Below are 15,575 nucleotides of genomic sequence, written 5' to 3'. Positions count from 1 at the left end.
GTCACATGTGTCAAAATTTCCTTCCTTTTTAAGGCTGAATAATATTCAATTGTGTGGAGACCAGCTCAGTCAGGGAAACCCTAACCCAGTGGTGCTAGAGGAATTAAAGACACACACACAGAAATACAGAGGTGTGAAGTGGGAAATCAGGGGTCTCACAGCCTTTCAGAGCTGAGAGCCGCGAACAGAGATTTACCCACGTACTTATTAACAGCAAGCCAGTCATTAGCATTGTCTCTATAGACATTACATTAACTAAAAGTATCCCTTATGGGAAACGAAGGGATGGGCCGAATTAAAGGAATAGGTTGGGCTAGTTAACTGCAACAGGAGCATGCCCTTAAGGCCCAGATCGCTCATGCTATTTTTGTGGCTTAAGAACGCCTTTAAGCGGTTTTCCGCCCTGGGTGGGCCAGGTGTTCCTTGCTCTCACTGCGGTAAACCCACAACCTTCCAGCTTGGGCGTTATGGCCATCATGAACATGTCACAGTGCTGCAGAGATTTTGTTTATGGCCAGTTTTGGGACCAGCTTATGGTCACATTTTGGGGGGTTTGTTCCCAACACAATTGCACATAGATAACACATTCTTTTTTGGTTCATTCATCCATCAATGAACAGTTTGGTTGTTAACTGTAAATAATGCTGCTATGAACACGGGTGTACAAATATATGTTCAAGTTCCTATTTTCAATTATTTTGGGTATATACCCAGAAGTGAAATCGCTGAATTATATGGTTATTCTGTGTTTAAATTTTTGAAGAATCACCATACTATTTTTCAAGATTGCTGCATCATTTTACATTCCCACCAGCAATGCAAGAGGGTCTCAATTTCTCCACATCCTTGCCAACACTCGTTATTTTACGTTTTTTGTTTTGTTGGTTTGATGATAATAGCTTCCTAGCAAGTGTGAAGCAGTGTCTCATTGTGAAGTTTCTAACATTTTTGACCATTGTTTTTTCTTTCTGGCAACTCTGAATATTCTAAATTTCATACTACTCTTGAATCCTACACTGAAAGAAAACTTATTTGAAATCATAGAAATAAAGAACACTTCCCAAAGGATAGTATTCTTTCTATTTTATGCATACTGGTATGGAGGTGCTGAAATACTCTACATTTTGTGCTTAATATACAAAATTCACACTTTTTTCCTAGTTAACCCTATGTTAGTCTTTGTCCTGTCTTCAATTGAGCAGTTCATTTAGACCCTATTTATCTTTATTCCATTTATATCAGCCTTACAATTTTTCAGTCATTCAAACGTTTTATCCAGTTCTTCAGGTAAGAGTCATCAACAAGTGAATGAAGAAGTACGTTATTTATCAACTGCATTTTCTAAAATCTAGGGGCAAATTTTAAAACATTTTATGCTCTTTATATTATATATTATTTATTTAAACATTGTATATTATTACTTTATTTATTTATATTATTTTATATTATTACTTTATGAAGTATATTATTACTTTATGAAGTTTTCTCCCTTAAAAACATATTGTCTTAAATAACCGTCAAAAGAATTTACTTACAAAAAAAAAAAACACAGCAAACTTTTTATGACTGTATGACAGGCACTTTGTCTAAAAGAAATTTAAAATTGATTTGTTCTCTGACAAGCTTCTGATTGATATCTCAAAGTATACAGAAACATTAAATTTCTATCTAGAGGGAAAATCCATTATATAAACACTGTATTTCACTAAAAAAGGAGTTCAATAATAATTTTCAACTTGCTTACTTTGAAGCACACATATGTAGAAAGAAGAAAAACAAGTAGCCCAACCAATAATTAGTTGGGCAAGTATTTAACTGAGAGAGGGACCTTTCCTTCCAATCATCCCTCCCCCAAGTGGCAAGAGAATTGTCAGAGCAGGTTTTACAAGAATAATTCAAAAGCTAAAATAGGATATGAATGACACAGCTGACTCTGTACCAAGAATGAAGGGCATGCCTGGTAAAGAAATGCAAAGATGTGAATGCCTAGCAAAGAAAGTAGATCAGGCATGAAGGATTATGTGTGTGGCAGTGCTGCCACCATAAGCCTGTTTGACTGTAAGCTGCCACCATAAGCCTGCAGATAAATGATTTATAATAATGCATTTACATCCAAGTCAAACAAACAAAGGCATAGTCTGGCCATTATAGTCAATATGGCGAACATCAGTGCTTCTCAAAATTTATTGTGCATATAAATCATTGGAGAACCTGTTAAAATGCAGATTCTGATTCAGTAGGTCTGGGATAATGCCCGAAACTGCATTTCTAACAAGCTCCCAACTGATGACAAGGTAGCAATGCAGCTGGTCCACAGACCACACTTTTTTTTTTTTTTTTACTTTCTTTTTTTTTTTTTTTTGAGACAAAGTCTCGCTCTGTCACCCAGGCTGAAGTGCAGTGGTGCAATATCTTGGCTCATTGCAACCTATTTCTCCCAGGCTCAAGGTATTCTCTTGCCTTAGCCTCCCAAGTAGCCTGGGATTACAGGCATGAGCCACTGTGCCCAGACCATAGACCACACTTTTAATAGCATGACATACAGAATCAGGAGATACAGCGAATCAGATGGAAATTGAAATTTTCTGAGGCTCTTGGTGGTGTGCACCTGTAATCCCAGCTACTCAGGAGGCTGAGGCAGGAGAATCGCTTGAACCCGGGAGGCAGAGATTGCAGTGAGCCGAGATCTTGCCACTGCAATCCAGCCTGGGCAAGAGAGCAAGACTCCTCTCAAAAAAAAAAAAGAAAATTGCATTCTGATAAAAGAGCAGGCATTGTTGGGGCCACCACAGTCCTCTATAGCTGCAGCAGCCATCCTATGATGAGTAAAAAGCCACCAATCCGAGGCTGGTGAAGAAGAAATAGAGAAAGAACCTGTGTCCTTATTGCCATCATTAAGCTACTATACTAGCCCTAGGCTGCCTTATAAAGAAAATCAATCCATATTTGGTTCAGCCACTGTTAATCAGGTGTTACAACTGAAAACACACCTAATAAATAGATATAGGCTAGAAGTACTAATATGTCAAGTGTGGACAAACAAGCTAGCAGGACGGAGAGAAAGAAGGAATGAAAGACCTGGGTAATCTGGCCGGGCACGGTGGCTTACGCCTGTAATCCCAGTATTTTGGGAGGCCAAGGCAGGTAGATCATGAGGTCAAGAGATCAAGACCATCCTGGTCAACGTGGTGAAACTCCGTCTCTACTAAAAATACAAAAATTATTCAGGTGTGGCGGCACAGGCCTGTAGTCCCAGCTACTCATGAGCCTGAGGCAGGGGAATTGCTTGAACCCGGGAGGCAGAGGTGGCAGTGAGCTGAGATCGTACCACTGCACTCCAGCCTGGGCAACACAGCAAGACTCCGTCTCAAAAAAAAAAAAAAAAAAAAAAAAAAAGACCTGGGTAATCCAAACTGAGATAAGCTACTGTGAATAAGCAAGAATCCACCATGGACTAGAAATCCCCAGCTTTTTATAGACTTCATTTTTTTTTTTGAAGCAATTTTAGGTTCACAGCAAAATTGAGAAAAAGGTACAGAGATTTCCCATATATCCCAGTTTCCTACACATGCATAGCCTCCCCTGTTATCAACATCCCTACCAAATATAGTGATATATTTGTTATAATTGATAAACCTATATTGACACTACATATAGTTTACATTAGGGTTCACTCTTGGTGTTGTACATTCTATGTGTTTTCACAAATGTATAATGACGTGTCCACCATTATAGTATCATACAAAGTATAAATCTGTGCTTTGACTTTTTATCCTCACCCTCCCCCACTCAATCTCTAGCAATCACTCACCTTTTTACTGTCTCCAAATTTTTGCCTCCAAATTATGCCAGAATGTCAAATAGTTGGAATTCTACACTACGCAGCCTTTTCAAATTGGCTTCTTTCATTTAGTAATATTTATTTAAGATTCCTCCATGTCTTTTCATGGCTTAGTAACTCATTTCTTTTTAGTGGTAAATAATATTTCATTGTCTGGATGTACCACAGTTTAATTATCCACTCATCTACTGAAGGATATCTTGACTGCTTCCAAGTTTTGGCAATTATGAATAAAGCTGCTGTAATAATCCATGTGCAGGTTTTTGTGTAGACATGTCTTCAACTTTTTGGATAGATACCAAGGAATAGAATTGCTGAATCATATAGTAAGAGTATGTTTAGCTTTGTAAGAAACTGTCTCCCAAAGTGGCTACGCCATGTTGTATTCCTGCCAATGAGAGTTCTTGTCGCTCCGGTATTGCTATCATTTGATCTTGTCAGTATTCAGAATTTTGGCCATTCAAATTGGTGAGCAGTGGTATTTCATTGTGGTTTTAATTTGCATTTCCCTGATGACCTATGATGTGGAGCATGTTTTCATATGCTTATTTTCCATCTGCATATCTTCTTTGGTGAGGTGTCTGTTAAGGTCCTTGGCCCATTTTTTAATTAGGTTGGTTTTCTTATTGTTGAATTTTCAGAATCCTTTGTATGTTTTGAATAACTGTCCTTTCTCAGATGTGTCTTCTGCAAATACTTTCTCCCAATCTCTGGCTTATCTTCTTATTCACTTGACATTGTATTTTGCAGAGCAGAAGTTTTAAATGTTGATAAAATCTAGTCTATCAATGATTTCCTTCATGAATTGTGCCTTTGTACTGTATTTAATAAGTCATCACCATATACAGGTCATTTAAGTTTTCTCCTATGTTATCTTCAAGGAGTTTTATAGTTTTGCATTTCACATTTAGATCTATGATCCATTTTGGGTTAACTTTTTTGTGAAGGGTATAAGGTTTGTGACTAAATTCTTTTTTGTTTTGCATGTGGATGTCCAGTTGTTCTACCACCAAACTATCTTTACTTCATTGTGTTTCCTTTGCTCCCTTGTCATAAGTTATGATCAGTTGAGCATATTTGTTGGTCTATTTCTGGGCTATCTATTCTGTGTCTTTGATCTATTTACCTATTCTTTTGCCAGTACCACACTGTCTGAATTACTGTAGCTTTGTAGTAAGTCCTGAAGTCAGGTAGTGTCAATCATCCAATTTTGTTCTTCTCCTTCAATATTATATTGACTATTCTGGGTATTGGCTCTCCGTATAAGCATTAAAACAAGTCTGTTGATATCCACAGAATAACTTGCTTGGATTTAGATTGGGGTTGCATTGAATCTATAGATCAAGTTGGGAAGAACTGACATCTTGACAATATTGAATCTTCTTATCCACGAACATGAAATATCTTTCCATTGTAGTTCTTTGATATCTTTCATCAGAGTTTTGTAGCTTTCCATATACAGATCATAAAAATATTTTGTTAGACTATATTTATTTCTTCTTTTCAGTTCTAATGTAAATGATATTGTGTTTTTCATTTCAAATTCTTTTTGGTCATTTGGTGTATAGGAAAGTGACTAACCTTTGTATATTAACTTCGGAGCCTGCAACTTTACTATTTATTAGTTCCAGGATTTTTTTGTCAACTTTTGCAAATTTTCTATATAGACACTCAAGTCGTCTGTGAACAATGGCAATTTTATTTCTTGGTTCCCAATCTGTATATCTTTTATTTCTCCCTCCCGCACCCTTCCCTCACCCCCACATTTTTTTCTTATTGCATTAACTAGAATTATCAATATGTTGTTGAGGAGTGGTGAGAGGGACACTTTTGCCTTGGTCTGATCTTGGAGGAAAAGCTCTGATTTCTCACTATTAAGGAAAATGTTAGCTGTGGGGTTTTTTGTAGATATTCTTTGTCAAGTTCAGGAAACGCTCCTCTATCCCTGGTTTACTGAGAATTTTTATCATGAATGGGTGTTTGGTTTGTCAAATGCTGTTTTTGAATCTATCGATATGATCATGTGATTTTCCCATTTTACCCTATTGATGTGATGAATTAGATTAATTCATTTTCCAAAGTTGAATCAACCTTGAATAAAGGGATAAAAACCTAGGGTATATCCTATTTGGTCATGGTATGTAATTCTTTTTATACACTTTTTGATCTACTTTACCAATATTTTGTTGAGGACTTTTGCATGAGAGATATTGGTCTGTAGTTGTCTTTTTCTTATAATGTCTTTGTCTGGTATTGGTTTTAGAATAACATTTGCCTTATAGAATGAGTTGGAAAGTAACTCCTCTGCTTCTAGCCTCTGAAAGAGATTGTCAAGAATTGGTTTAATTTCTTTCTTAAATGTTGGGTATAAATCACCAGTGAACCCATCTGGACTTGTTGCTTTCTGTAGGAAGTTATTATTATTGATTCAATGTCTTTAACAGATACAGGCCTATTCCAATATCTATTTGTGCCTGTGTGAGTCTTGGCCGATTGTGACTTTCAAGGTCCATTTCATCTAGTTATCAAATTGTGAGCATAAAGCTGTTCATAGTATTTCCTTATTAACCTTCTAATGTCCATTGGATCTGTAGTAATATCCTTTATTTCATTTCTGCTATCAACAATTTATGTCCTCTCTCTTTTTTCTTAGCCTGGCTAGAGACTTATCAGTTTTTTTGTTCTTTTCAAAGAACCAGATTTTGGTTTCATTGATTTTCTCTATTAATGTCCTGTTTTAAATGTTATTGTTTTTCGTTCACTTATTTCTTTTCTTCTGCACAGTTTAAATTTTCCCTCTTTTTTTTTAGTTTCCTAAGGTTTTTTCTATCCTTTTACTTTTAATATTATGTGTCTTTATATTTAGAGTGAGTTTCTTATAAACAAGAAGACGGATCTTGTTTTTATAGATGGATCTTGTTTTTTGATTCACTCTGACAATCTCTGACTTTTAATTGGTTCATTTAGACTATTGATGTTCAAAGTGATTATTGATGTAGTTGGATTACTGTCTACCATATTTGTTACTATTTTTCTATTTGTTTTCTTTGCTATTTTTTTTATTTGTTTTCCTTTGTTACTATTGTTGTCTTCCTCTCTTTTCCTGCCTTTGGTGGTTTTAACTGAGGATTTTATATCATCTATTTTCTCTTCTTTCTTAGCATTATTCATTATTATTCTTTTTACTTTTTTTAGTGGTTGCCCTAGAATTTGCAATATACACTTACAACTAACCCAACTCCGTTTTCAAATAACACTACATCACTTCACAGGTAGTGTGAGTACCTTATAATACAAAATAATTCTAATTCATCTGCCCCATTTTTTGTATCATTGCTGTCATTCATTTCACCAAAATATAAGCACATATATTATATATATAAAAAAAGACAGATGTTATATCTACATATGTAGATATATATAACATACATCTATCTATAAATGAGATATATAATATATACCCATAAGCATACATAATCTAATATATTGTTACTATTACTTTTGAACAATTGAAAATAAGATAAATAGAAGTTTTTATCTGCACTTATTCCTCCTTCAGTGCTTTGCTTCTCTTTATGAAGATCTGAGTTTCTGACCTATATTATTTTCCTCTTCTCTAAAGAACTTTTTAAAACATATTTTGCAAGGCAGGACTGCTGGCAATAAATTGCGTTAATTTTTGTTTGAGAAATTATTATTCCCTCAATTTTGGGAGGTACAGAACTCTGGGTTGATGGTTTTCTTTTTTTTCCTCTCAACACTTCAAATATTTTATTTCACTCTCTTCTTGATTACGTGGCTTCTGAGGAAAGTCAAATGTAATTCATTGTTTCTCTACAGGTGAAATCCTCGTTGAGAATTTTTTTAATCTTTAATTTTTTATAGTTTAAAAATGATAAGCCTAAGTGTAATTTTTTGACATTCATCCCACTTGGTGTTCTCTGAGCTTCCTGGATCGGTGCATTAATTTGGGAAAATTCTCAGTCTTTATTATGTCAAATATGACTTCTATTCCTTTCTCTCTCTCTTCTCCGTCTGGTATTCCCATCATGCCCATATTACACCTATTGCAGTTGTCCTACAATTCTTGGACATTCTTCTCTATTTTTTTTTTTTCAGTGTTTGTTCTCTTTGCTTTTCAGTTTTGGAGGTTAGTGTTGATATACCCACAACCTTAGAGATTGCTTCGTAAGTTGTGTCCAGTCTACTAGTAGGCACACCAAAGTATTCTTCATTTCTATTACAATATTTTTTTATCTCTAGCATTTTTTTTCATTCTTTCTTAGGATTTCCATCTCTGCTTATATTGCCCATCTGGTTTTGCATGCTAGTTGCTTTATCCATTAGTATATTAATCACTTTTGTTTAAAATTTCTGGTCTGATTCCAATATCCTTGCCATGTCTGGTGATTCCAATATCCCTGCCATGTCTGGTTCTGATCTTTCCTGTCTCACATTATTGTTATTTTGCTTTTTAGTATGCCTTGTATTTTTTTCTTGGTAGTTGAACATGATGTACTGAGTGAAAGGAACTGCCACAAGTAGACCTGTAAAAATGTGGTGGTAATGTTGGGGGTGGCGGAAGAGGGAAAATGTCCTATCATCCTATGATTAGTCTTTCAGTGAGCCTATACCTCTGGACTGGAAAGTGTTACAAACGTGTCTCAGGTTTTTCTCCCTCCTTAGATGGAACAGGATGGCTACAGTTGGCTGGAGCTGGGTAGTTCCCTTCCTTCAAGTCAGTTAGGCTCTGAAGAAACCCCAGCAGATTAGGCTCTGGTTAAATAGTTTTTCCTGAGAGCAGGCCTTGTTAAGAACAGAGTGCTCTGGCATATCTTTAAATAGTTTTTCCCTCTCCTGCTACTGGAAGCATCAAGTTTTTGTTTGTTTTGTTTGTTTTTTTTCTAGTATTTACTATGAGAATCTGGTCAGGCTTCTGGAGGTAAAACTTACATAAATGTTGCACCTGCTCTGCCCCGCACTCATGGCTGGCTCACCCTGGAGTTTTTAACTCTCAGACTTGTCCACACTGAGCTTCCAGCAAGAAGTCAATTACAGTTCAGATTTCCTACCTTGGCACTGGTTCTCATGGTGGTTTCCACTCCTAAGTCTATATACCAGTAAGCTAAGACTTCCTGTATTTACCTGTGTGCTCCTATTTTGGGGGCAGCAGTTTGCCCTGTGTCCTCACCTCTCTTAGATATCCAAGAAGAGTTGTTGATTTTTCAGTGTGTTCAACATTTTACTTGTTAGAATGGAGTAGAAACTTCAAAGCTCCTTACCTGTGAAATGGGAAATGAGAAGTTGATCCCCAGCTTTTTCATAAATAATGTAGTATTTTTTTAATGTCAAAAGAATGTCAGGAATCTACTTCCCCAATTCACATATATAATAATAACAGCCTCTCTTTGTTGAGCACTTACTATGTGTCAGGCAGTGTTCTAAGTGTCATATATATAGATGTATATGTATATATCTATATAAAAATACGTATTTTTTAATTCTTCATGTTAGAATTTTAATTAGAAGTAGAAATATAGGCCACCTTCTATCTCTGTGATTTTGACCTCTCTTTCAAACACAATTCTGGTACGTGTTCTTTCTTCATAAAATATAGAATAGAATAGCAAAATAAAATAAAAATAATAGAGTAAAATAAAATATTAAAATTCTACCAATTCTTTAAGACCTAGTTGAAATATCATTTTCTAATTCCATCACTAGCCCTGACTCACCCAGGGAATCTCCAGGGTCATGATTCCTTGTTCTTTCCTCCTACTATCATATAATTTTATTATGGCACTTATGAGATTGTATCATAGGTCTTCACTGGGACATTGCCTTCACGAGATTATGGATTCCTTAAGGGCAACAACTTTTTATTTTCTCAGCTTATAACAAAGGAAATATACCATAAACATTTCAGGAATTGGTCTCATCACTATATGACTTGCTAAATTTGTTTCTCCCAGACAAGATTTCTATTGCTTCCCAGTAACAAAAGTTAAAAGCTTCTGCATTAGAAAAAAGAAAATTGACAAATTTGTCAGAATCTGGTTTTTGCACTGACATTTTAATCATTTGCTTTTAATATTCTTCCTCAAATAGAGGGGTTGACTGACCATAAGTTGGTCTCCTTACCAGGGAAAATGGTGTATCTTCAAGGAATGCAGCATAAGGATTATGAGTGTGACTTGGAGATGGACCAGAGTTTCGGTTTAGTTCTAACACCCACTGGCTGTGTGACTTTCAGCAAGTTATAAAAGCTGAGTTTTCTCATTTGTAAAATGAGAAATAGTGTCTGCTCGTGGGGTTGTTGTAAGGATTAAATAAGTTAATACATATAAACAATGTAACATAGTGCTTAGCATACATACAATAAGTGCTTAATAAATATTATTTGTTAAGACATGACACCCTATCTTAGTCTGGTTTTCCTGAAGCAGGTCCTGGGACAAGGATTTATGTACAAGTAATTCACCAAATAAGTTCTCAAGAAAGAAAGAAAAAAAAAGTTACAGGAAGAAGGTGGACAAGAGAAGAATCCAAGCAGGGACATGAGTACAAGCAAAGTCCCACGGGGGCAGCATCAAGTTGGTGCACAGGGGTCTCCAGTGTGTACATTATACCTCAGAACTGGTCCCAACCCAAAGTGAAGGAATTCAGATTTCATATTGCTGCCCTGTCAGTCATCGGCTATGTACCACTTCAGAGGATATAAAGTACCTTCTGGCTCTCTGTGTAAGTGGGTAAAATAGCTCTAGTAGTCTGAAGGCTGTCCTCCAAAGAAAAGTTGCAGGTATGGGCCTTTGCAAGCAAAGGCATGTTATGCAGAAAGAAGGAACACACAGGAACACTCAAAGAGATATGAGGGGATTTGGGCAGTGCACCATACTCCAAGGTATAATCAACCAGGCAAAACATAACTACCCATTGCATGGCATAAAGACAAATACACATAGGTTCAAATACCATCTCCTCCCTTTTCCTGGCTATACAAACTTTGACAATTTACTTAATATCTCTGGGTATCTATTTCACCATTTGTAGAAAGGGGATGATAATACCTATCTCAAAGAGTGATTATGAAAATTAAATAAGTTCATGTAAAGTAACTATGAAAATATCTGAGTTATCAGGCAACTCTCAGAATATAGTTATCAGAATATCAGACATAGTTATATAGTTATCAGAATATTAGACATACTCAAATATGCTCTGTAAATATTAATTATCTCCAACCTTTATAGGATTTCTTATAGATAAAAAAGAATGGATTATAGACTACGAATTGAGGAATCTATAAGTACTTTCTCCTGGCATAACATTCTTTGGACAAACTCTCTTCAAAGTAATATTGTTCAAAGGCTGTTTTCCTTGTGACTTTTTCAATTCTTCTGATTACACAAAGATAAATATTTAAATTTAAGAACCATATGTTAGAATATTTCTGAGGCATCCGCTAAACTTACAGCTTCTAAGAAGAAAGAGGTGCCTTAAGCTCAGGGTATAGCTGGTGTACAAATAGCAGCAATAGAAGCAGCAGCTAGAGAGAGTAAGGAGAGGTTGGTGCAGTGCTGGTGAGCAGAAAGCCATGAGAAGAGATCCCATGGGGCTAAAAGTAAACCGTCTCCAGTTTAAGTTTTGCCAGTAAGTCAGTTACCTTCCTTGGACATCAGTGTTCTCATCTGTAACATCAGTGGTTGAATTAGATGGTCTCTAAGGTATTTTCCAGCATGAAAATTCTCTCATATGGATATTCAAAATCTCAGCTCTTAAATCCTGGATCTAGAAGATTTCCTATTATGGTAAAAAGGGTATAAAAGTTCAGAGAAGGGAAACAACAGGCTAGATTGCTCAGGGGAGTCTTCATAAAGAAGTAGAATGTAAGCTGGATAGAATTAGAAAAATGAGTATGGTCAAGGGGACAGTAGTGGAAAGTAAAAATAGTTTTCCACAAATTTTGACTAGAGAAAAAGATTTATCATAGGTAATATTGGGAGATAAAACTGGAAATGATAATTTGGAACTACATTATGATGAATTCTGAATAGCAAGTAAAGGATTGTGCCAACCTAAAGGTAATGATGAACTCTTGAAGAACTTGAGAAAGAAAAGTTAGTATTATACGTTAGGTAATTTGATGTTGTGCAAGACTGGTCTGGAAGATACTGCTAAGAAATCTTTAAGAAGGCTGCCAAATTGTCCAGTTATGAGATGAAATGAGGGTTTTTACCATTTTGTTAATCTGTAGAGAGGTTAAACAGAGCACAGTCCTCTGTGGACTGGAATAATCTCCAACAGTTTATCTATACATAGAGAATCTGTAAATTTCCCTTTGTTCATGTAAGACTGTATTGCCCTTTATACATATCATCACCTCCCCCTGATGGGTTTGAATGTGCAAATTTAGGAGTAGGAGCAGGAAAGAGCTGAAGCACTACTTTGTAGAACAGACAGAAAGTATTTGGAGTTCCAGAAATTTAACAATCCTAGAAGGAAGGGGTAAAAAGCAGAGAATGAGGAAAGGTGAGAGGAAAACTGGACACTAAGTAGGAAGAAAGGCAGGCCAGTGAGAAATTCTTAATGGTGGGATTCCCAAGAATGTACAAAAATAGGTGACTTCACATTGTTTCCTGTTTAGTGTACTTAGTATATTAAAATGGCAAAAACAGGGCCAGGCATAGTCGCTCATCCCTGTAATCCCAACACTTTGGAAGGCCGAGGCAGGTGGATCACTTGAGGTCAGGAGTTTGAGATCAGCCAGGCCAACATGGTGAAATCATATCTTTACTAAAAATACAAAAATTAGCCAGGTGTGGTGGCACACTCTTGTAATTCCAGCTACTTGGGAGGCTGGGGTAGGAGGATCGCTTGAACCCAGAAGGCAGAGGTTGCTGTGAGCTGAGATCTTGCCAGTGCACTCCAGCCTAGACAACAGAGCAAGACTCTGTCTCAAAATAAATAAATAAATGAATAAATAAAATGGCAAAAACAAAACTGAAACACATCAAACCCTGCCATTTTCCTTTTCAGAGTTTGGAACTGATTTGGAAATAGACATAGGAGTCAGACAGATTATAAAAATATTAGCACCATATATGGTGAAGCTAAATTAATAAGTATGGCTTGACCCCAAGTCACAAATGGGATTTCTAATGCTTCTTACCAAGTGTAGAGCTCATAGAGACACTCCCTCTTTCACAGATACCTGCATCTGACTAGGTACAAAGGGAATCCCAACCTCACGTAAGTTGGCACTAGGAATAGGGAAGAGAGACTGGTTTCTGGATCTGCCTCTAGAAGGCAAGACATGATCCTGAACCACATGTGCTTAGCACAAGGAATCCAGAGCACAAGGAATACACACACTACAGATGGAGAGATCCAAAGGGAAAGAGGAAGAAACTAAGTCTCACATAATAAATTCCAACTTATTTATATCTCAGGTTCTGTGTTAACAGTGAATAGTTTATAATCATTAAAATCCAATGTTGCCTTCTGAAAATTGTATAAGGATAAGTAACTCAGTTTTTCAGTTCAAAAACAGGCTCTTCTCATTTTTTTTAATAAAAAGTTTACAAATATTATTTATTCCGGAAATAAAAAATGAAATCATAGACCACATGTCTACCTCAGTAAGAATTCAAATTTTCTCATAAAGAAAATGACTATTACTCTCTTAGCATGTAACTGACTCATGATTTAAAAGTCCAGTGACAGGAGACCTCTCTGTTACCATGGCAATCAGAAGTCCTGACTCTCTTGGGAGAATTCAATGTTAATGGAACTAGAGAGTAGAATGATGATTACCAGAGGGTGGGAACATGGGAGGATGAAGAGAGGTTGGTTAATGGGTACAAACACACAGTTAGGTAGAAGGAATAAGTTCTAATGTTCAGTAGCAGCATAGTAGGATTACTACAGTTAACAGTAATTTATTGTATATTTCAAAAGAGCTAGAGGCCGGGCACAATGGCTCACACTTGTAATCCCAGCACTGTGGGAAGCCAAGGCAGATGGATCATCTGAGGTTAGGAGTTCGAACTAGCATGGCCAACACAGTGAAACCCTGTCTTTACTAAATACAAAATTATCTGGCATGGTGCACACCTGTAATCCCAGCTACTTGGGAGGCTGAGGCTACAAAAAAAAAAAAAAGATTTAAAATGTCTCCAACACACACACAAAAAAAATGATAAATATTTGAGGTGATGGATATTCTAATTACCCTGATGTGATCATCGTTATGCATGTACCAGAATATCACATGAAGCTCATAAATATGTACAATTACTATTTCACAATAAAAAAGAGAGAAAAACAAATATGGTGTTATTCTGACAGTAGTATCGTGCAAACACAAGTTTGTTATGTTGGATACATTTTTCTATTACACACTAAACAAATATGTAACAACTGATTTTTTTATAGTTCTTTTTTGACCCGGTAACAGACAAGGAAACTCATTCCTTTTGAGTGACTCAAGTGAGCCTGTTTGCCTGAGTTGAATTAAATATAGGTTTGACTCACTTAGCACAGTCTTTTCTGATTTGTGACAAGCCAGCTTCTGCTGGAATGTCTACCTGAGGTTGATGGAGGCAGTGGCCCTTGTAGCTGGACCAGCTGACCTGGAAACTGTAATATGTAGACTAGTTATGGAAGGGGGTGTCTTTGAGGCCACCAGAGCAGCTTCTCCCTTTCCTCTTTTAGAAAAGTATTAAACTCAACCAGGGGGATAGATGGAAAATAAGACAAGGATATACATTTATCTCCAATTTTGAGGTTCCTGCGACACCAGGAAAAATTAGGGAGAGACCGTTATAAATATTCACCTTTTTTCACCAGGCCACATGTGCCCATTGCCTGAAGGGAGTTTTTTCTAACTGCTTTGGCAAAGAGGAATTCTCTCCCTTCCAAATGTATAACTGAGAGTTTCCTGAGTTTTTTAAGGTTGTAATAGCACCTCCTCAAAATAAATACTTCCCCAAACAATACAGGGGATCTAAGTCCACCAGGCTTCTTCAACATTTCAAAGGCCTTGGACAAGCTTCTGTTTAGGCATTGTGAAAAGCTGTTATTTTGGTTAAAATGATAATCATTCTTTATTCATTTAGTCAACCAGTCAAAAACAATTTCCTGAGCCCAAGTTCTGTGGGATGGGAGCATACTTGGTTTTCTTGGAGCCACCAAAGTTGGAGTTCAGGGAGAAGCAGGGAGCAAGAGGAAGGGAGGGTCAGTGAGGGCAAGACTGCATAGGATGTATTTGTTAATACCCAGTCTATTCACTCCAGATAATCACCACTTCCCAGAGCTGCCAGTGTGTAAGAGTTCCTTTCCTAATTCTATCAATGTACAATTATCCTGTAATATTCCTGAGAAAATGGAAGGAAGGTATGGTACGCTGTCCAAGAGGACAGTGTCTGAGCACATATGATAAAGCCTCTATCTTGGGGATGTTGCCAAGAATTCAACATCATATCCTTTTGTCTGAACTCTTAAAGACATTTTCTGCTACTGTTCAGTCCTTTTTGAGGGTTTCTGATGAGTCCTGGCATCTTTTGCTTTAAGATAAGACATTCTTAATTCAATAACAACTCCTAACCTAATCTTTCTCCTTTTTATAAAAACTTATTACATCACTTGCCTAGTAAAACAGCATTGCCTTGTGATGGAGTGATTACATCCATGGGCTCTGGGATAAGAATGCTGGGTTCAGATCCTGACTTTACCA

This window comes from Chlorocebus sabaeus, chromosome 20 (genome assembly GCF_047675955.1).
Source record: "Chlorocebus sabaeus isolate Y175 chromosome 20, mChlSab1.0.hap1, whole genome shotgun sequence".
Taxonomy (NCBI): domain Eukaryota; kingdom Metazoa; phylum Chordata; class Mammalia; order Primates; family Cercopithecidae; genus Chlorocebus; species Chlorocebus sabaeus.
Note: the sequence above shows the minus strand (reverse complement) of the source record.